General features: G+C 40.3%; 1 long non-coding RNA gene across 2 annotated transcripts in view; it reads right to left on the bottom strand.

Annotated features, from left to right (window-relative positions):
• Positions 1 to 737: 737 nt before the first annotated feature.
• The window catches only part of LOC109491709, a 104555-nt gene continuing 82163 nt past the window's right edge, over positions 738 to 23129 (bottom strand). For both annotated transcript variants that reach the window (XR_006585161.1, XR_002745304.2), the window contains 2 exons: positions 20874 to 20987; positions 738 to 1067 (listed from right to left, as the gene is read on the bottom strand). This is a non-coding gene — a long non-coding RNA (uncharacterized LOC109491709). The remainder of the gene's footprint in view (positions 1068 to 20873; positions 20988 to 23129) is intronic.

Below are 23129 nucleotides of genomic sequence, written 5' to 3' on the forward strand. Positions count from 1 at the left end.
ATTTCCAAGAAAGAAAGAAAATTCTCCCCCAGGATCACAGCACAAACATTAAAATAGGGAGATTTACATCAATACAGGGCCTCTATTTCATCCTCCAGCGCCATTCGGATTTTGCCAATTGTCACAATTATGTCCTTTATAGCAAAGAGATACAGTTCAGAATCACACAGGGCTTGCATCCTTAATTATTTCTATTTGGAATGCTTCCATGGCCTTGAAGCTCCTGAAGAGTGCACTTAGTTATTTGGTAGAATATTCCTGGATCTCGGTTTCCCGACGTTTCCTCACAATTAGATCCAGGTTATTCATCTCTGGCAGGAAGATCACAGAAGTCATGCCGTGTTCTTCTCATTGCCTCTGATCAGGTGGCATATGATTTTCAGTTTGCTTACTGACGATGTTTACTCTCATCACTCAGTTAAAGTCTGTAAAGTTCTGCTTCCCCCTTTTCTCATTAACAGGTATTGTGTGGGGAGTTACTTTGAAACTATGTAAATATCCTGTTCTTCCCCCACACTTTTGGCTTACTCATTTATTGACTCAAATTCCTATTTTTCAGTGGGGTATAATCCTTTGCTATCATTGCTTGTTTTGATGCTCTGTGTCCCTATTATCGTTGTTTATTTTGATATGACTGTGCCTTGAGCTCTTAGCTTTATTGGCAAAACCAGATGCCTCAGGCTTTGCCACCCACTGTGCTCAGCAACCCCCACCCCTCCCCCCCGCCAATGGTTTCAGGGCTGAAATGTTCAAGAGAGGGAAGAGGAAGAGCTAAGTTTCCAGCTAAAGCAGACAAGTTAATTTTGATATCCCTTACCTCCTTATCCAATGTGTAGGACTTAAAAGGAGACAGAATCATTGCTTCCCCTCTGTGATATGAGTGGCAGCATGAGGGAATTAAAACTTCGCCATATGTTTATTATCAGGGAGACTTGTCTTTACACCTACCTGAGACTTCCTTGGTTCCTGGGTTGATTACTTACGTTATACCTTTTGTTCATTCCTCTGTAGGGCTTGGCAATGAATTTGTGAAACAGAGCAGTAACACGGATCTGTTTTAGGAGCTTCTGTAACCAAAAAATTGGTGACATTTTAATACTTCCCTAATGTGAGTTGGGGAGGTGGGCACACACACAAAAAGGTAGCCTAGAGAGGTCACCCAAAAAGTAAACAAGCCCCAAATCTTGGAAATGGGGAAAAACTAACGAGCAAACCGAAGCTTGTCCAGGATTAAAAGGAGCTCTGGGTTTAAGAAGCTTAAGAAGCAGGGGGACAGTGTGGTCACAGATAATAGCATGTCACAACTATTCAATATGTCCTATAGATTATGGAACAGGTGACAACATGTAGCACTTTCAAGCTCTCAAAAGAGCTGCTTTTTTTTTTAATATAAAAATACAACCTGGGTTGTATAGTAAACACAATGTTTTCTGTTTTTTCTGTGGGGAGTGGTTCTTTGAAAGGTAATCATTTTCTAGGTGTTTACATTTCTGATACATTGGAATTTTTACTAAATATGTATTATTTTGTAATCAGAAAAAATTGTGGACATGTAAGAAATAGCAATAGTGAGGGAGGCGCCTGGGTGGCTCAGTTGGTTAAGCATCTGACTTTGGTCTAGATCATGATCTTGCCGTTCCGAGTTCAAGCCCCTTCCCCTCCCCGACTCATGCTCTGTCTCTCTCTCTCTCAAAAATAAATAAACGTTTTAAAAAAAGAAGTAAATAGCAATAGTGAAATAATGGATGAGGAACTATGCAGTTTCATTAAAATGCTTAATTTTTTTTTTTTTTTGCCTGAAGTATAATGTTACACTTGGTAAAATGTACAAATCGTCAGTGTAGAACTGGGGGGATGTGTATACATTCCAGCAAGCACCATTCAGATCAAGATAGAGAGTATTTCTGTCCCCTAAGATAGTTTCCTTGCCCCTCTCACCAGCCAATCCCTCACCAAAGTAACCTCCACTTTGTATTGCATAGAGTAGGGTCTGGAGCAGGCTTCTGCTCTGACTGGATCATTAATATACAATGCTGATCTGTGTAAGTCCCTCTTCCTCTGGGTGTCTTAGGAAATAGACTAAATAACCTTTATGGACACCTTCAGTTCTAGTATTCCAGGAGAGAAATGATAAGTAATGTATTTTCCTCAAGGGTCCTTAGTAAATGAGCAGTAAGAATTATCTCCCAACTTCCAGGTCTAACTTCAGCTACTAAGCCGTAGGGCTTCTGTATAATTAGTTCCTAAAGCTGTATCAAATAGACTCTATCCAAATGAGAAGGCAATAGTTAATTCTGAATATTAGATTAATGTTTCATTCATTCCCTTTTCACTATTAACTGCATGCTAAACAGGCCTTTGGCAGGCAATTGGCTCTGCTGAGGAGGCTCCTTGGTATAGCGGAGGAATAAAAACACAGACCCAATCTCACTACATGTGGAATCTAAAACAAACAAACAAACAAACACATAAATCTGAAGAATTAATTGCTGATTGCCAAAGGAAGGGGTGGAGAGTGGGCAAAATGCATGAGGGTGGTCAAAATGTACAAAGTTCCAGTTGTAAGATAAATCTTGAGGTTGTCATGTACAGCATGGTGGCTATAGATAAGACTATTGTATTGCGTATTTGAATGTGGCTAAAAGAGTAGATCTTGAAAGTTCCTGTCAGAAGAAAAACAAATGTGTTACTTTATGAGGTGATGGATGTTAACTGGACTTATTGTGGTGTTTATTTCACAATATATACAAATATTGAATCATTACGCTGTTCCCCTTAAATTAATACAATGTATGTGTCCATTATATCTCAGTAAAACTGGAAGGAAAAAGGAAACACAGTGTCTGTAATAAAAAGAAGGAATTCTCAAAGCCACAAGAGAGAAACAGAGTTCTTTTTTTTTAATGTTTGATTTTTTATTTTGAGAGAGAGAAAGAGAGAGTGGGGGAAGGGTAGAGAGGGAGGGAGAGAATCCCACGCAGACTCCATGATGTCAGTGCAGAGCCCGATCGGGGCTCAATCCCAGGAACCATGAGATTATGACCTGAGCCAAAATCAAGAGTTGGATGCTTAACCTACTGGGCTGTCCAGGTGCCCTGAGAAACAGAGCTCTAAGGGAAGAGAAAACTCATTTTCAGCTGGGAGATTAGGGGAGGAGTCACAGAAAGGGTTGACCAGAGAGCTGGACCTTGAATGATGAGTAGCAGTTGGATACACAGAAATAGACTTTCTCATACATGAGAATGACACGCTTCATCTGTAGAACATTCTCGGAGTATTCTTTTCTCAGCAAGATGAATGGTTTAGTGCTGAGGGCCTCATAGATTCCCACCTGGTTTATATCTGCGAGTGAGAAGGTCATCTTGGGGAAAACACGTTTGTGTAGCAGATTGACATAAACAGAGTTTTCATATGCCTTATCTAGAGATCAAGATATATGGACAAACTCTTGTATCTACGAAGCCACTGTTAATTAGTGCTTCTGCTCACAACCTTCTAGCTGTGCTATGTCTACCTGAAGGGTTGTCAAGTTTTCTGGTTGGGCCGGACAGTAGATGCCTTTTACCAATGCCACAGGAGTGGCTCTTCTCCTGGAGGATAGTACCTCGTAAGGGGGTTCCTTCCTTCTATTGCTGGTGCGAGAGCTTCTTTGTGAATGTGACACGTGTATTATTGAATCCGAAAGCAAGTGACCCAAAACCTCACTTTCCCACCAATTTCCATGTTGAGAACTATGTCCTGAGATCTTCAGATTTGAGCTCATTTGGGGTGCTCCTCTGTGTGAAGAAAATCCCTTACTAAGGCACGTTACTGAAAACTGCCTGACCAGCCTCTCAAGGGAAGATTGGGAAAGAACAAGTCACATTTACCGACTTGCCTACATCTACTTATTTCTTTCAAATAATATATTTTAAAAACGATTTGGGCTCAATTACCCACAACCTGAATTGCATCATCTGAATCTTTTTATTACTACTAAAAAATCATTTCCTTTTTAATAAACATGTTCTAAGCTCCACTGATGTGCTAGGAGTGGATACTCTGAAAATTCACAAGATGAAAGATCACAGTTTCTCTGTATCACATGTCCTAATTCTCGAAACATTCATCAAGCTTGCTCCGGGTCTCAGGCACTTTTCTAGGTGCTGGGGAAAGGAACTGGTGGGCCAGAGACCCACAGGAGTTATCTCTTACAATTCCTCTTTTTTTTTTGGATGAAGCAATTACAGTCAGAGTGTTTATAATTTAACCAAGGTCACATGGCTAGTAAATTGCAGAGCCTAGACAGGAGCATTCTCTCCAGGATTAGTAGGTTTTCCATTACAAATTTTAAAAATGCCTTTTTTTTTTCCTTTTTACGAGAATAAAAGCAAATCTGACATGCTTTCCCAAAATAGACTGATAGTTTGGTAGGCTAAAAACTGCCGACTGAGGGCGTAGTATGCTCTCTTCTCAATAAAGAAGTGTAGATTACATTGGATCCAGCCAGATTTTTCTCACTGAAGTGTGTTCACAGAGCCATCTTGCACAGGTTGGGGTGGTGGGGGGTGGGGGGAGAGTCTTCCTTAGCCAGTTCAGTTCATTAGGAAAGAATATATATTGCTGAGAGCAAGCGATGTTGCTGTGGGTTTTAATTTGTTATTTATCGATAACAAGTAAAAACTAAAAGAACCGTAATATGATTTGCTCCTAAAAGAACAATTGCGACTCATGGTATGATAGCACTTGCTATAGATCAGCTATGTAACTGGGACCAGAAATAGTTTGTAGTTACTAAGTGTTTTGTTCTGTTTTCTACTCCAGTCTTCATCAGTTGAAATGCGACTGCCGCTGTTATTTATGGTCTCTGTTTCTCCTCTACTTCCCCCAGTTTGAGTCTGATTTTAGAGGTTAGCCCTCTTTCCTCACACAACAGCTTAAATATGCATAGAACCATGTATTACTTTTCTTTTTTTGAAGTGCTTTATTTATTTATTTTGAGAGAGAGAGAGGCGGAGAGAGAGGGAGGCAGAGAATCCCAAGCAGGCTCCACACTGTCAGCACAGAGCCCAATAGGCGGCTCAAACTCATGAACTGTGAGATCATGACCTGAGCTGAAATCAAGAGTCAGATGCTACCATGTATTACTTTTAGAAACCTTGGTTTCCATGTTATTTATTTGCTCTTGCAATAATTCATTTATCAAACTCTGCTTAAGCATCCACTATGTGGTAAGGCCCTGGGCTAGGCACCGGAGCTATGACAGTCCTCAGAAAAAAGCAAGCAAGCTCTTTGTAACAAATGTCACCACAAACGTAATAGAGTGTTGGGGGGGAGATCTTCGGGGAACCTCTGACCCAAACCTGGAGGTGAGCGAAATGACTTCTCTGTCCTGATTCTGCAACAAAAACTACAAGACCCCTTTGACCTTCCCGCATCGCGTAGAACAAGAAATCAAGTGTCATAGCATTCAAGCGACCTCTTTTTCACTCATGCATGCAACGAAAGAATGCGATGGCCTACTGGAATCAGGCACTGTTCTTGGCACAGGAAACAGGTAGTTATGAAAAAAAGATAACATTCCTGTGCTCAGAGATTTTACATTTTTTTTTCAACGTTTATTTATTTTTGGGACAGAGAGAGACAGAGCATGAACGGGGGAGGGGCAGAGAGAGAGGGAGACACAGAATCGGAAACAGGCTCCAGGCTCTGAGCCATCAGCCCAGAGCCTGACGCGGGGCTTGAACTCATGGACCGCGAGATCGTGACCTGGCTGAAGTCGGATGCTTAATCGACTGCGCCACCCAGGCGCCCCCAGAGATTTTACATTTTAATGAGAGAGGAAAGATTTGAACAAAAGCATAATAACATGCTGGGTGTCAATAAGCGCGAATAAGCAAACTGAAACAGGTGAAGAGGTATATAGACTAAGGTTGGGGAGTGTGGGGTTGCTGCTTTATGGAGAGTAGCTGTGGAAGATCTTTCTAATAAGATGACTGAGATTTGAACTGAGGCCTAAAGGAAGGGAAGCAATTAGTCATTTTGAGGAATGGTATTTTCACCAGTGGGATCAGTAAGTACAATGACTCCAAGTATGCCTGATGTGTTTGAAAAACGTATGACTAACGTAAAGGAAGAAGTGAGAAATAGATCAGGTTGGACTTTATAGAACATGATTCAGATTTTAGATCTGACTCTAAGTGTAATGGAAAGATTTAAGCAGAGCGGGGAGTTTTGTTTAGAAAGGATCATTGTGGCTGTGCTGATAAGATAGCAAGGGGCAAGGAAAGGGGTGGGAGAGTTCATTCAGAAGGCTATTTAACAGATCACGACTAGGTCATGGACTTGGACTAGGGTGGCAGGATGGAGGAGGTGAGAAATGACCTGATTCCGGGTATAGTTTGATGGTGGAGTCAACAGGATTTGTTGATGGATTCAATATGACATATGGAAGAAAGAGAGGGGTCAGATGTCTCTTACAATGATGAACAGAACAGACAGGGGTCTGACCTTAGGGGGTTTATCTACTGGTGGGATAGGCAGCCAATAAACCAGCAAACAAATATACATGATTACAGTTTGTGATCAGTACTAAAAAGGAAACAACAGAGTGCTATGCTACAAAATAACAAGGGATCTCTTTCAGTAGGGCAGTCAGGGACCATCTCCCTAAGGAGGTGGTATTTAAGCTACAAAGAACAAAGAGAAGGGGCCCTCCATGCAAAGATGCAAGAGTGGAATGTGCCAGGTGGAGGCTCCGGTAAGCACAACAGCCCTGAGGTCCCTTGGCTGCAAAGCAGGAAAGCCCCAGGATTTACAGCACTTCTGACCAACCCTTAAGCTTGTTGTTTTGTTTTTGTTTTCCCTACTCTTACATGCTCTAGCACAACAGTTTCCAAGGTATGATCTGTGTACCCCAGAGTTCCCTGTGACCCTTTCAGGGAGTCCACAAGGTCTTAACACTTTTCATACTAACGATGAGTCATTACTTTTTCTTTTTCATACTAATTCTTTCACGAGTATACAATGTTTTCCAAAGGCAACAGGACTTGTGATACGACAGCAGGCTGATTCCAAAGCCGGTATGAGAATCCAGCTGTCTTGTACTGAGCCAGATGTTAGAGATTTGAAAAAAAAATGGGAAGCAATGCCACTTTTACCATTGTGTTATTTTTGCCTTGTAAAACAGTTACTTTTTACAAAATTATTGTAAAACAGTTATTGTTACTTTATACCAATAAACATTATGTTTATACAAAGGGCATTATTAATATTTTAAATAATAGATATTTTAAAAATCGCTCTGTATTGATTTCTAATGATAAGTGTCAATAGATATAGCTCACAAAAACAAAAGTTATTTGGATCCTACATAATTTTTAAGGATGTGAAGCATCCTGGGATGAAAAGTTTGAGAACTACTGCTCAGTATTAATGTTAACACTCTCAAATTCATACTTGACCTCTAGATATAAAATCCCCTTTGTACCTCGAACTTTCTTTAAAACACAATGGTAAGAATTGTGAACACTAATTGAGTGTTTACTACATTCTAGGCATGCCTTAACTGCTTTACAATATTTTAACTAGTTTAATCCCTTCAGATAAACCCATGAAATGAGTACTTTTATTCTATCCATTTCACAAAGAAGAAGCCAAAGCACAAAGACATGAAAACCTGTCCCAGATCACACAGCTATAAGTAATAGAGCTAGGATTGGGACCCAAGGGCAGTCTTGCTCTAGAGGCACCATTCTTAACCATCCGTGGTAATTTAATGCGTGAACAAATAAATGAAGATTTAGCCGTAATATTATGTAAACTTCACTTGCAGGGGTTCTCAGTAGCTCTGACTCACTGGGAGATCCATGTCAGGCAGGGTGGTGCTCGAAATATCACATACAGGAGGAGCCCGAGGCAGGTGAAAACCTTGGGCTAGGGAGTGCTGAGCAGCAAGCCCAGCGAATTCACCTCTGATGTCAACTCCCACAGGCAAGCATGAATCAGGACTAGGGTCAAGGCCACAAGGTTTAAAGCTGTGCAAAATAAAAACCTGCACAGCGAAGGAAACAATCAGCAAAACTAAAAGGCAACTGATAGAATGGGAGAAGATATTTGCAAATAACATATCAGGTAAAGGGTTAGTATCCAAAATCTATAAAGAACTTATCAAACTCAACACCCAAAAACCAAATAATCCAGTGAAGAAATGGGCAAAAGACATGAATAGACACTTCTCCAAAGAGGACATCCAGATGGCCAACCGACACATGAAAAAATGCTCCACATCACTCACCATCAGGGAAATACAAATCAAAACCACAATGAGATACTGCCTTACACCTGTCAGAATGGCTAACATCAACAACTCAGGCAACAACAGATGTTGGTGAGGATGTGGAGAAAGAGGATCTCTTTTGCATTGTTGGTGGGAATGCAAGCTGGTGCAGCCACTCTGGAAAACAGTATGGAGGTTTCTCAAAAAATTAAAACTAGAACTACCCTACGACCCAACAATTGCACTACTAAGCATTTATTCATGGGATACAGGTGTGCTGTTTTGAAGGGACACATGCACCCCCATGTTTATAGCAGCACTATCCACAATAGCCAAAGTATGGCAAGAGCCCAAATGTCTATCGAGGGATGAATGGATAAAGAAGATGTGGTATATATATATGTGCAATGGAGTATCACTCGGCAATCAAAATGAATGAAATCTTGCCATTTGCAACTACGTGGATGGAACTGGAGGGTATTATGCTAAGTGAAATTAGTCAGAGAAAGACAAAAATCATATGACTTCATTCATATGAGGACTTGAAGAGACAAAACAGATGAACATAAGGGAAGGGAAACAAAAATAATATGAAAACAGGGAGTGGGACAAAACAGGAGACTCATAAATATGGAGAACAAACTGAGGGTTACTGGAGGGGTTGTGGGAGGGGGGATGGGCTAAATGGGGAAGGGGCACTAAGGAATCTACTCCTGAAATCATTGTTGCATTATATGCTAACTAACTTGGATGTAAATTTTAAAAAATAAAAAATAAAAATAAAAAAAAAATAAAGCTGTGTCGGTACTAGGGACAAAACAAGGGAAGGAGTGAACTCAATCATCTCTCAGGACAGTGGTCCCTGTCCCTCTGTTCCCTAGGTGTCACCTCTGCAGGGAGGGCTTGGTTGAGATTAGAAAAATTTCCTTCTCTCCTTCCACCCCACTCAAATAAGAGTGAATGAGTGAGTAAGAGGATTCCAGACAAACAACAGGGGGGAGGGCTGCGTGCCCGGGACTCAATTTTATTTCCTGAAGGATTCAAGGTTCATAGGTGGACCACTTGATTTAATGGCATCAGGTTAGGGAAAATACCCACACCAGAGTAAATTTTACAGTAACACACTTTACCTGGTAGATTAAACAATCACACGTGGTTGGTAGACTTTAGCTTGAAGAGTCTAAATTAAGTCATACAAAAATTCATAAATGCACATTTATTAAAGTCAAATATAAAGACCAGAAGTAACAAAGGATAAAAATCAAATTATATTTTACTGAGCGTAAATATAATTTGTAATGAGGTTTGAAAAACGGTATTTAAAGTTTTTCTGCTTAGCAGAATTTCTACTTTCTGGATAATGTAATTATAAGGTGAAAGAGAATTTTTTTTATATGAAAACCCATGGTCTCATCTGTCACAGGCCACATAACCTCTTTCTCTGCCTCCTTCAGTAAGAGGAGTGCAGCCTCACAGGGTCTGTATTATGCAAATGAAGTAATGGATGAGAGAAGAGGAAACTCAGAGAAACCTACTTGGTTTATATTGGAAAGAGATAATATAACATGGATCCTCTCCTTAAGAGGTATTTGAAGCCTTCTACATGCCCCCCTCTCCCGCCATCCCATTCCCATCCCTAACCTACAAAGGCAGGCGCCATCTTAATAGTCTTGTCATACATGTATTTAGTTCTAAAGATACATTGTTTGATTTTGCATGTTCCGAACATTAGGTAAATGACGTCAGATAGTGTGTGTTCTCCTGCAACGTGCTTTGGACACTCTAGTCTTAGTTCCTGAGACTCATCTGTGCGGTGAAGTTCATTTTTCCTAGCACGTAGGATTCTAGTTTAGGCCTGAAGCCTATTTTCTTCGTTCTTTCTCTTTCGACTGACATTTTGGTTCTTTCCAGTTATTTTGCTTTACGTGCACTGATTCTGTGGGGCACCTCGTACATGAATCTTGGTGAACACAGATAAGAATAACTTCAGAATATATATCTGGGACAAGAACTGCAGAGTTATGCAGGGTGTATGTTTTCAGCCGCACTCCATAATGTCATTTGCGTAATCAATTACTGAGAGAAATGAGCTAAAATCTCCCGCAGTGATGATGAATTTTAAAATCCCTCTTTGCAGTTCTAGCAATTTTCGCTTTATAGCTTGAAAATGAGAGCTGATTCCCCTCACATTCATTGTGAATTTGTGAATAATGATGTTTGGATTTATTTATATTGCCTTATATTGTCTTATTTTACTTTTTCTGTGGACTTTCCCCCTCTTTCCTAGATTTCTTTCTGATTTATTGACATTATGGTGGATTTTGTTGTTGCTGTTGTTAAAAATGGGATGCGATTATTTCTCTCCCTGTATGCAAATCCCTTTGGCAGTAAGACTGTATTTCCTTCCATCGAGGTGAAAGAGAAACTAATCCAGTTCTAAGTCTAGGCAGGGAGTCATCAAACTACAGCCCATAGGACAGATCTGCCATGCTATTTTTGTAAGTAAAGATTTATTGTAACATAGCCACACTCATCCATTTATGAATTGGTTATGAGTGCTTCTTGAAAAATAGTAGAGTTGAGTAGTTCCAACTCTTCAGTAGTATGGCCCAGAAAGCCTAAGATATTTACTGTGTGGACCTGTTCAGAAAAAGTGTGCCAACCTGTGGTCTAGGTCTCCAGGGGACTGTCACTCATTCTATTGGAACTTGTCCAGTTGCCATGTGTATGAGAACAGGTAAGTCCACTGGGAGATGAGCGTCCATGTGGAGCAGAGATGAACTCTCCTGGATAAGTCCAGCTCACACTAGCCAGCCCCCAGAGACCAAGCCCCCAGTGATGTCGCATATATGATCCCACCCAAGAACCATTAAACTAGCACCGATTAGCAGAACTGCCTGATGAGCAATACACAGGTTCATGAGTGACAATAAATGATTGTTTTAAGGGGATACGTTTGGGGATCATTTGTTACATAGCTAATAACAAAAGGTTTGGGGTTTGCTGTATTTTTTCTTTCATTTCACTTCTCCCTCTAGCAATTGAAAGTTATACTTTTATTCTGTTAGTGCTCACTTGAAAAACTTCAAGGTGCAAAGTTTAAAGTAAGTCATGATTTTTTCCTTCTTCATAAACAATGCGAGGACCTCAGATGACTTTAGCACTGATCAGCTGCTCCCAATTTACATGCTACTATTGTACAGAATTTTGGTTCTATTTTACCTATTTAACTCAACAAAATAGACATTATAACTATTATTTTATACTGTTGATTTTTGTCTAGATTTACTCATATATTTATCTGTCTTTGCTCATTATTCCTTCTTGCACCTTAAACTTTCTGTCTTTTTGAATGTCTTTAGTAAGAGTCAGTTATTGGCACCTTTTCTCAGGACTTTTCCTAAAATTATTTAATTTTACCCCTTAAATTGGAAGATACTTTTATGAAGTATACAATTCTGGATTGATAGGTTTTTGCTCTCAAAACCTTGAAGATATTATAAATATAAATTTTCCAGCTGCTTCCAGTTCACTACTAATTCCTCTTAGAAAATCTGCCTTTTCTCTCTATAGGGATATAATCTCTCTTCTGTCTTTTTGTCTTTGTCTTCTGTTGTACTACATCTACTTGTGGATTTCTTTTTATCCTTATTTATACTCTTCAACATTTGTTCAGTTTTCTGAAATAAGGTCTAGTTTTTTAATACATTTGAAATACTTTTGGACACTAAGTCCTCACATATTGACTCTCTCCTGCTGCGTCTATGCTCTTCTTTTATAACTTCAGGTAGACATATGCCAAATTGTTCACTCTCTTCCATATCACTTATTCACACTCTCAGAACTTCTATTTTTCTCTCTGAGAAGCATTTGAATATTTTTTTCTACTTGCTGTTTACTGATTTTCCCCCCATTTATGTTAAATCTGCAATTTCTATCCTCCATGGCATCCAATATCGTGCAATGCAAAGTATATCTTGTGAAATACATTAAGATTATGGGGTGCCTGGGTTGCTCAGTCGGTTGAGCGTCTGAGTTCGGCTCAGGTCATGATCTCGCTTTCTGTGAGTTCGAGCCCCGCCTCAGGCTCTGTGCTGACAGCTCAGAGCCTGGAGCCTGCTTTGGATTCTGTGTCGCCCTCTCTCTCTGCCCCTCCCCCACTCATGCTCTGTCTCTCTCTCTTTCTCTCTCTCTCTCTCTCTGTCAATAAACACTAAAAAATTTAAAAAAAGAAATACTTTAAAATTGTGAAAAGAACACATTAATAAATACATGAATCGATTTGTGGATATAAACTTGATGTTGAACGATAGAGGCTCTGAGCTGATGAGTCGAAAATCTCTGAGGTCTTTGGATCTATAATAAGAATCTGCATGTTAAACAAGCATAGCCAAAGACACGGTACTTTTACCTAAAGTGTATGTAGATGATAGTGTGATGATTTAAAAAAAACCCAAATATTTATGAAGGTATGGGTCACTGAATTAAAAAGATGTGGTCCTTCTCCCTGAGAACGTTGGACTTGGGTCCAAATAATATAAATGCAAGTATTATTATATCTGTGTAATATTTAAAAAAATTTTTTTAACGTTCATTTATTTTTGAGAGATACAGAGACAGAGTGCGAGCGGGGAAGGGCAAAAAGAGGGAGACACAGAATCTGAAGCAGACTCCGGGCTCCGAGCTGTCAACACAGACCCCGACACGGAGTTCGAACTCACGAAGGTGATCGTGACCTGAGCCGAAGTCGGACGCCTAACTGACTGAGCCACCCAGGCACCCCATCTGTGTAATATTTTATGTTCAAAACAGGCTCTGCTCAGAAAAGATTGAAATCACTAACATAAACGTGTGTTGTAATCCTTATCACAAGTGAATTGTAGTAGTGTATGCATTTCCTGAAGAGATTCAAAGCTAAGTCTCCTTTTTGGTCATCAACACTCACCATAAATGAATGACTCTCTTAGACCATTGTCTATAGGGAATGATCCCTCTTAGTGTAACACTGGCTGCACAGTTTGCTCTCTTAAGCTGCCTTTGCAACTCCTGGTCATTCCACAGGGGATGGCCTCTTTGTCACTCAGAATCACACGTCACTAAGGCTCCAATGAAACCACCAAAGCATAATGGGCCTAAAAACAGTTTCCATCTTGTAATTTCACATGATCTTCACAAAAACTGGGATTTCTTCAATCATTTGAATGAACTAATAGTTAATAGGGTAAGGAAGTGTTTAGCTTTCAGAATTTTCATAAAAATGAACCAGATGTGATAAAAGTTCTGAAAGCACTACAGAAAGAGAAAAGCACTGTAAAAACAAAAGACATTATTTTCATTATCAAGGTGTTAATATTGAAATTGGTAACATATAGCAGCACAGTGAGCACTTGGCATTTGTTTTTCTTCCTTTGGGCAATTATAAAAGCTAAGAGAGTAATATTGTAAAAGTTTCTCCATAATCATGGCAGCATTTCTAATTAACACTCTTTTTTTATATATATATACATGGAGAACTAATACATCACAGTAGCATTCAGAGAAATAAGACCTTATTTGGTTTTTAACCCTTGGAGAATTCACAAGTTCAAACACCATTGAAGAGTCAGGGATAGAACTACAGCATGTATTCACATGAATATATGTATTCACATATATTCAAAAACATGCTCCCTAAGCCAAAGAATTAAGAAATGACTCATTTGAAAAACCACACACAGCTGCATGTTGGTGTGTAAGTTGCAGTCAATACTCCTTGGATATGATATGGGGATGATCCCCATTGTCCACATTAGCCTCTGCAGAAGTTTTGCTGAACGCTCTCCCCAAGGAGCATTTCTGCATTTCGTCTTTGGGCTCATACTCAATGGTGGTAAATGGATTAACACAGCAGTCTCTGATAGTATGATAGATGAAGTCGGAAGAGCAATTTTCTAAACACCCTTTCCTTACTTGATGGATGCTTCCATTTCCATCTCTTCCCTCGGGGCTCTTTGTGTGCAAAATCGCTCTTCTGAAAGGAGTTTTCGCATGCTATTAGTACCTAGTGGATTTATGATGTCCTCTTATGCAAACAGTCTTTCTGCCATTGTGTGGCTAGAGTCTGCTCTGGTGTTCTACGCAAAATGCTATCCTACTTCCCTGATTAACAGCTTACACTGGGTTGACATTTTAAAGTATGAGACACAGTTTAGCTCCCCAAAACAACAATTATGTTCTCCTAATTAGGCCCAAGTGCAGTCAAAACTCATCATACACCTTGAGAAACCTTTACTTTCTCAGACATTCAGTTGAATCCTGTGGTACTCCATTGTTACCACCAGCACCTCAACCTTAGTTCTACCAGAAACCCCAGCTGGGAGCAGAGTATACATACTGACTACACTAATTAGCATGCAGTTCTCCTCTATGACCTCTCCTTTGAACCCAGAAGCACTTGGGCCCCTATGATGGATGAGAAAGAAGTTGCCAAGAATAATGACAAAAACATCAAATTTGGGAGGGAGAAGTTTTTGGTAAACAGTCCATGATTTTGATGTGAGGTGGAGATTTTAAAATAGTTTGCATCCAGTTGAACTAATTATTTTCTGTTACTTTTTCCTCACCTTCTTTATTAAAAATATCCCTGGTAGCAGAGAGTCGAGGAGAGGGTTAGGTGCTTAAATAACAGAATTAAAAATAACAGAATTGAAAAAAAAAACAAATTAAAAATTGGGGAATCCCAGGACCAGCTTCCAGCTGAAGATTTTTGAGAACAATTTCCTTTCTGGCAACAGTCTCCTTATCACCCGGCCATGGGAGGGAGAAGTAAGGTGACAGAAATGAATACAGACAGCAGATTCCTGAGGACAGCCCCTTCCTAAATTTTCCTGGTATCTCACAAACGGTAAGAAAGAGATCCAAAATTTCATACTCATGAATAGAATATGGAAACTTATTGAAAGCAAGAGCCATTATCTGCCAAAAAGTTCCTTCAAAGAAGTGAAGAAACATACACTAAAGAAAGGTGTGGTTTCAGCCACTGGCTGGGGACTGAGGGGCTGAAATCTTTTAAGTATCAACGCACCACAGAGTGGTCACCGTGAAAGACCCAGCGGGAGAGGACACATTATGTGTTATGTTAGTAAAAGATACCATGGGGATGTTGTCACGGACCACAAGCTCACCTTCAGTGCTCCCTGCAGTGAACTTCTCCTGAAGTCCAAATGCCATCCCCATAGGAGGAAGAGAGGAGAGGAGAATCTTGAACTGATAATATTTTAACCCACACTGAACTGGCGCTATTAGAGTGGACTGGAGAGTTAGCCTGCTTTTAGATGGGCTGTGCAACGCCAAGTGAGATCAAACTGAGTTGCAGGAATAAAGTTCACCAGAGTCGTCTGGATTGCAGTAACTGAAATTTAAGATGCTTACATTTATGTTTCTTTGGCTTCTAAAGAACATAATAGGTTACCAAGATGAAGTCAAACAGTCCTTTTAAGGAAAATGTATTCAATATGGGGGATTAGAAGAGGTGGCAAGAGAATTATAAGAAACCTTACAAAATGTTAGCCATTTTTAGGTAAATAGATTCAGAACAGGAAAAACGTGTATGAAAGCCAAAGGGAACAGGACCTGGGACCGTTTATCATTGAAAAATTTATAAACTTCAAGATTTTTAAGAGGCGATTCCACAAAAGCAAATTCCCATGAATTTTGGGACAATTTGAATACAAACTAAGCCTGAACCTTGGTGGAAGGAAAAGTACTGGCTTTGGAATGGAGAAGAAATAAAGATGAATTAGTAATGGGTTGTGGAACCTTAAAATGCCCAAGTCTACAATTTCCCTAATTTATACCTTGTGTAAGTCACACGAGTCTGTCACAATACAGTCTGTGTGCTTCAACGGACTCCCTAGCAACTCATGAAAAATGGCAGAATGATGTTCCATCAACCCAGACAAAGGATATTTGCTGGAGGAAAATTGTATTGGTGTGAGAGAAAAAGCCCTCAATGGTGAGGCCAATATATTCTGTTTAGATACTCCTCAGGATCACATTTTATTGAATATTACCATTTCACCTTTTGTTACCAGGGAAATATCAGGCTTAAAGCATATTTTCAGTGAACTGTGTATAGTGGAAGAATAATTATTTGAAAATAATTTTAGCTCTGGATTTAATGATCAGGCTCTATTTCTCAACATGTTATATTAGAAAAACAACTAGAATTTAACAGCTTATCTTTTTTTAAGATCCTAATTCCAAAATTGAATGCAGCTGCTTGTTTTTTTATTGTTGTCTTGAATATTCTCTCTCTCTTTTTTTCCATGTATTTCAATATTTTTTGTTTTCTGAAAACAAAGGAATGGACTAAAATGAAATAAATCCAAAAACGTTACCTCAAATGAACTTTAGCTCAGACATTTCTAGTAAGTTAATGCCATCTGGTACTAAAATGTGAAATTTACAAAACGTGGTGAGCACATTTAGATCTCTATTGCTTCTCCCTCATTAGAAGGGAAGAGCCAGTTCTTCAGGTACTATTTGATATCCCTCTTTTGCTTTTCTGGGCCAAAGATTAAAAGCCTTTGGCTTGGGCACATGTGAACATGTTTTCCGGTCATTGTGTGGAAACTCTTGCAAAGTACTGAAGAAATCTTTCATACCTCAGTACTCTGAATAGCACCCTCCCCATCAAAGCATGTTTACCATCCAAAGGAGCACCAGAGTCATTGGTAACTGAAAAGGCTTGCAGAGGGCACTTGACCTCTCAGCCAATGGAGCAGTTTCAGCTGTCTGGGGCTTGAACTTCTTGTCCCTTCTCCTTTCTTCTGTCCTACTATCTACTCTCACCCCCTTGCCACCCCCCCCCCCTTACTGGAACAGAAAGAGCTGCTCCTAACTGTGTTTCTTGTCCCAAGCTCTCTTCCTTTTAATCCATTGGTTAGCTTATTTGTTTTCCCAGAACATATTTTTACCATTTTATTTTTGAAAATGATTAATTTCAGTGTAGAGTCTTCACGGCACTGTCCCAAGCCTAACCTCACTTCAAACTATGGCCCATGAAGGGGACATGAAAGAGCTGTAACCACAGACAGCTAGACCTTTCAATGACCAGTTGCACTGGCTCCTGTTCTATGTTGCATCCAGTGCCAAATCTTCCTCCCATTCACGGCTCTCCTACTCCATCTTTACTTCCCATGATCTCAACTCCTATCCCTGACATTCCTGCTTTTCTATACTGTAACCCCACCCACACTTCCCCAGATGCAGCCAGTAATAAATAGTTTGTAGATGGGCATCTTGGTGGCTCAGGTTAAACATCCAATTCTTGATCTTGGCTCAGGTCACAATCTCACAGTTGGTGAGATTGAGCCCCATGTCGGGCTCTGCTTTGACAGTGCAGAGCCTGCTTGGGATTCTTTCTCCCTCTCTCTTTGCCCCTACCCTCCTTGTGCTTTCTCTCTCTCTCTCTCTCTCTCTCTCTCTCTCTCTCAAAATAACTAAATAAACTTAAAAAATAATTAAAATACTCTGTTAACATTATAGTATTGCTTGAACTCTATTTATAGGTAGTATGGAATAATCCATGCTCTAAGTTTTAAGTGACAATGCTGTCTACTAATCTTTACATTTTCCTTATTTTCAGTGGAAATAAGATACCCTTACTATAATATTACAATTAAAACCTCCATATCGTCTTTTCTCAGAGTCCAGGCAAATAATATCTCACCAAAATTAAGACTATTAACTAGAAGTCTATTGCATCTGTTACTCTTCCTGTTCTGTAAGAGAAGAAACTTGTATTTGGAAACTCAGTGAGAACTAATCTAATTAATGTCGTAAAGTTTATTTCAATTCAATACATATTCAGTGCTTCCTACATGAAAATGACTGTCCTAGCCAGACTGGAGAATAGAGAGATGGATAAGATACAGCGTCTGTCCTTCAAGAAGATGAAATCAAATGGAGGAAAGAGATACACACATAAATATTAGTTACTACATAAACTGGAGAAGAGAGATGGAAGAGAGACCTATTTTGGCCGAACAGAGTAAGGATTAAGGATTCTTGAAGGAAGTAGGATTTGAGCTGGATTTAGAGGATTTGCAGGATTTTTTAAGGCAAGGCAATCCCGGTGGAGGCAAATTTGAGTGTGTTTCCCAGAGTCACGTTGTATGGTTAATGATTTTTTTAAGTGTCTTTCTCCTCCATCTGAATATTAGCACCTCTAGAACTGGGATCATGGTTTACCCATTTTGCAACATTAGAGCGACATATCTTATTAGTTTTTTAGCTTAGACCTGGTATATTGTAAGTTCTCAGTAAATATTTGTTGAATGAACCAATTGACAGCTATTAGGCTCCTACACAATTTTAATGCCACGAGTCTCTACACAGGAGTTACTTAATGAAGTTTCACTAAAGCTATACCAAAAGCCATGTTGAAATATTAAAAATTCAAATAGAGACACTAGGATGGCTCAGTTGGTTGAGTGTCTGACTCTTGGTTTCAGCTTAGGTCATGATCTCATGGTTCATGGATTTGAGCCCCACACCAGGCTCTGCACTGATAGCACAGGGCCTGCTTGGGATTCTCTCTCTCCTCTCTCTACCCCTCCTCCATTCATGCTCTCTCTTTCTCTCTCTCTCTCTTTCTCTGTCAAAATAAATAAATAATTATTTTTCAAATAAAAATCATATTTGTTATCTCTGTGAAGGCTAAGTGATTCTCACATTGTTCTCGGTAGTTAATGGGAGTAGTGTCACGGTTCTTATGAAGAACACTGTATTGGGCACCAACAGTATAAACTAAGGAAAACCAGTGCCCTATAAATAGGATAATCTCTGTTTCAGGCCAGACTCATCTAGTCTATACTGCTCAGTGAAGAGTTTCATTTGTGCTGGTTGGGACTGTGTGAAGAAATGAAAAATGCTGTGTGAGCTGGTACCTCTTAGGAATCAGTGTGAGGTGAGGGTGGTATTTGTAATGCTCATTACATCCCCAAATAAATAACGGTCCAAATTCTATTCTTTCATGATTACTTCTACTGACAGGCTTTCCCAAAGAGAAAAGTATATACAAAGAACATTATCAGATCAAAAACAAAATATTGCTTTCTTTACAGATATGTGAGAGCTCAGTGTCTCCAAGGTCAGGGCCCTCTCCTAAGCTATTCTGGAGGACATCTTGATTTTCAGGTAAGGATGGGGCTTCTAATTCTTTACCCTCACTCTAAACCCTGAGATCAATTTTATACTTTACTGGGAGAGATCTGCAAGGTAAGCCCTGACATACTTACTATTCAGGTACTGATTTCCAAGGGATGGAAAAGAGAAAAGAAACCTACTTAGGGCTATATCAAAGATGCAGAGCCCCTTTATATCCACCAAAGGAAAATAGAGTGCAGCAGAGTTGCTAATATTTAAGGAATATAGATAAATGCAGCCGAATGAACATTCTAGCCTCTAACCAATGTCTCAACTCTTTTTCCCTCAAAAGAGAGAGGTTAACAAGGATATGGGCTTGGTAGGAGGAGACTAAGGTGCCTATTACTTCTACAGTACTTATCACATTCATGTGCTTGAAAGCATTTTCAATTATACTTGTCTTCCATGATGTGTGTTTTCATTCATCCCTTCATTCATTCATTCATTCACTCAGGAAATATTTATCAAGTATGTTTATGTGCTGGGCACTCTGGTGGACATCCCAGTGTCCACCAGATATGGATATTCTTATCCACCAATAATGGATAAGAATAAAGTTTCCTGTTGGGGCATCTGGGTATCTCAGGCAGTTAAGGGTCCGATTCTTGGTTTCAGGTCAGGTCATTATCTCATGGTTTGTGGGTCTGAGCCCCATGTCAGGCTCTGCACTGGAAGTACGGAGCCTGCTTGGGATTCCCTCCCTCTCCCTCTTTCTCTGCCCCTCCCTTGCTCATGTGCTCTGTCTCCCTCTCCCTCTCTCAAAATAAATTAATTAAAAAAAAAAAAAGAATCAGGTTCCCTGTCTTCATGGCATTTGTTGTCTAATGAGAAATAAAGAGAACCACATAGGTGATTACAATACAATGTAAAGTCCTGTGATAGAGAAAGTTCAGATGGTCTGGGAACAAAGAATAGGGGCAACTTGTCTAGAGTTGCTGGCATGGGCATGGCCAGGAAAGCCTCGCAGGAAAAGTAATTGCATAGCTGACACGTGAAGGACAAGCAGGAGTTAGGTGGAGGGGACGTTGGTTGTCATTTTGTCGATCAGCACCCATTCCTACATTTTTGGGTACAGCTCCCTGATTTCCCTTTGGGCAACTACCTCCCCCCGCCCCACACTTTCCAATCATGTGGTGTGGACAGGGCTGATGTCAATTCCACACTCCAGGGTTCAGAGCATAGTTCAGATCCCATCCATCAGAGCAATTCATGCCTCTGGTCCTCATGATTGGTTTAGTTATTTGCATGTGACCTAAACAAGGCCAGTGAAACTGATTCCAAGGGCACATGCCCAAAACCTTTTGTGGAGAGGCCCCTTTGATGCACTGGAATTGCCAAGCTAGCAGAATGTAAGGCTGGAGATTTGCAAACGTGGATACAACATCACATCTGTATCTGAGGCGTAGGAGAAGGGGTGAGGACGTACCTGTCTTTTTTTTACCATGAAAGCAAAAGCTTTTTCAGACGCCTAATTGCAGATTTTCTTTTGGTCTCACCGGCCAGAACTTGGTCATGTGCTCAACCCTACTTTCAGGGGATGCTGGGAAAACAAAGAACAGGATTTTCAGAATTGGCTTAGACCAATCATAGTCCAAGTGCTGGGTAGAATGCTTTACTCGCCAAAAAAAACAACACCAAAAAAAACCAAACAAATAAAAAAGTCAGGAACAGGAAATGCATATTGAAAGGAACTAACTGAAGCAGCCACCATGTATGAAGATATTTTTTTAATTTATGATCGATACGTTAGTTCCCTAGGGCTGCCATAAGAAAATACCACAGACTGGGCGGCTTAAACAACAGACATTTATTCTCTCACAGTTCTGGAGGCTGGAAATCAGAGATTAAGGTGTCAGCATGTTTGGTTTCTTCTGAGGTCTCCTTCCTTGACAGATGGCCGCCTTCTCTCTGTGTCCTCACATGGTCTTTCCTCCATGTGTGCCCATCCCTGGTGTCTCTTTGTGTCTCCAAGTCTCCTCTTCTCATAAGGACACGAGTCACATTGGATTAGGGCCACCCTAACTGATTCTGAAATTAATCATCTCTCGTTTATTTTTTAATGTTTATTTATTTTATATTTTATTTTATTTTATACTTTATTTTATTTTATTTTATTTTTTTAAGGTTTATTTATTTTTGAGACAGAGAGAGAGACAGAGCATGGGGGGAGGGTCAGAGAGAGGGAGACACAGAATCTGAAACAGGCTCCAGGCTCTGAGCTGTCAGCACAGAGCCTGATGCGGGGCTCGAACTCACGGACCGCAAGATCACGACCTGAGCCGAAGTCGGCTGCTTAACCAACTGAGCCACCCAGGCGCCCCAATGTTTATTTATTTTTGAGAGAGACAGAGCATGAGCAGGGGGAGGGCAGAGAGAGAGGGAGACACAGAATCTGAAAGAGGTTCTAGGCTCTGAGCTCTCAGCACAGAACCTGACGCGGGGCTCGAACCCACAAACTGTGAGATCATGACCTGACTGTAGTCGGTCACTTAACCAACTGAGCCACCCAGCCTTCCTAAATTAATCATCGCTTTAAAGGCCTCTGTCCAGGGGCACCTGGGTGGCTCAGTCCAATAAGTGTCCATCTCTTGATTTTGGCTCAGGTCATGATCTCAAGGTTTGTGAGGTTGAGCCCTGCACTGTCAGTGCACAGTCTACTTGGGATTCTTTCTCTCTCTCTCTCTCTACCCCTCCCCTACTCACATTCTCTCTCTCTCAAAATAAATAAATGAACATTAAAAATAAATAAATAAAATAAAGGCCTGTGTCCAAATATAGTCACATTTTCAGGTACTGGGGGTTAAGGACATACAAATTTTGGGGGGACACAGTTCAGCCCATAACAATCTATAACAATAAGTTGGTCTGAGAAAGTTTATAAAATGTATTTCTATTAGCTGTGGGGGAGAAAATTTTCCTCTCTCACTACATCTTTAAAACATTAAGAATGACAATTTTAGGGGTGCCTGGGTGGCTCAGTTAAGCATCCTACCTCAGATCAGGTCATGATCTCACGGTTCATGAGTTTGAGCCCTACACAGGCTCTGTGCTGACAGCTCAGAGCCTGAAGCCTGCTTCAAGTTCTGTGTCTCTCTCTCTCTGCCCCTTCCTTGCTCACACTCTGTCTCTCTTTCTCAAAAAAAAAAAAAAATGAACATTAAAAAAAATTGAGTAAAAAAAGAGTGATCATTTTAAAAATCACTTTAAATTCATCTGAGGAAGAGATTTGCTGTTGTGATTTGCATTCCTTTGATGAGCAGTGAACACTTTTCTGGTGTATTTTTCTCACAGAATTTCCATCTTGTATCGTACCAGATGCCTCTCAGCCTCACTCTGACTTCAGATGTGGGAGTTGTAAGCAAGGGACTAATTCACCTGGCACTCAGTACCCGCTGTGGTCCTGTTCCCAGCAGTCCTCTCAGTGTGTTGGTGGGATTCTTCTCTTCTCTTCTCTGAGCCTGCCCAGCTCAGAAGTGTGGGGCATTTAGCAGCCCCGGGACAACTTTCAACCAATGGGCTATGGAAGACGGTGAGCGGGTGCTTCTCCCCAGCCATCCTTGGGTGGGTGATTCTGCATGTTCTCTGTACTCCTAAGAATATCCCAGTGGGATCCAGCCTCAGTTGCCCAAGGTGGTGGCCAAGTCAACCACACATCATTGTATTAGCTTTTCCTCCTCCCCCA

This window comes from Felis catus, chromosome C2 (genome assembly GCF_018350175.1).
Source record: "Felis catus isolate Fca126 chromosome C2, F.catus_Fca126_mat1.0, whole genome shotgun sequence".
NCBI lineage: Eukaryota > Metazoa > Chordata > Mammalia > Carnivora > Felidae > Felis > Felis catus.